The sequence below is a fragment of the Eriocheir sinensis genome, chromosome 61 (genome assembly GCF_024679095.1).
Source record: "Eriocheir sinensis breed Jianghai 21 chromosome 61, ASM2467909v1, whole genome shotgun sequence".
NCBI lineage: Eukaryota > Metazoa > Arthropoda > Malacostraca > Decapoda > Varunidae > Eriocheir > Eriocheir sinensis.
The window spans coordinates 1,598,617-1,599,384 of NC_066569.1; positions in this window are offsets into that span (position 1 = coordinate 1,598,617).

The following is a 768-nucleotide window of genomic DNA, read 5'->3' on the forward strand; positions in this document are numbered from 1 at the left end:
TTTCTTTTTTTGTGTGCCCTTGAGCTACCTCCTTTGTTGTAAAAAAAAAAAAAAAAAAAAAAAAAAAGCTATCAGGGTTGCATTTGAGAGAGCGACTCAGGCTGCCCGGACCGTCCCGGGTCCTCTCAAACGCGTGACACTGCAGCACGGGTTGCCAATCCAAACCACTCACTGCAGCCCGATTTGAAGAGGTGAAGCGCTTCTGAACTGTGATGACGTCATCAGCAAATATGGCGGCCCAAACAAACACATATAAGTGCTTCCATTGCATTTCACCTCTCTGTGCCACCATAACCACTGCAGCTTCCTTTTCATCCTCTATTGCAAGGAGCTCGTTGGCCAGAACAGCTACTGATGCATGTTTAAACATCGTCAGGAAGATAAGCGGACACCATTTTGCTGGCAGAACAGCCAGAGAGAGGGCAGCGGATGCCATTTTCCTGCCAGTGAGATGCCGTTACCATAATAACGACAAGGCTTAACAGAGAGGCGCACAAAAGTGTCTGATAGAGGGGTCCGGGTCATCCAGGCATCCGGGGCGGCCCGAGTCGCTCTCTCAAATGCACCCCAGGGGTATTTTAGCCAGGTTATAAGCCGAGTGGCTTAAAATTACTCAATTAAAGGGCAAAAAATGCCTACCGGTGCACTCGGGACAGAACATAATTTATTTTTTTTTAAATAAAAAATTTCTGAAAGTGTCCGACTTATACGATAACCAGCTTATTCGGGTCCAGCTTAAGCAGGGTTTACTGCATATATATATATATT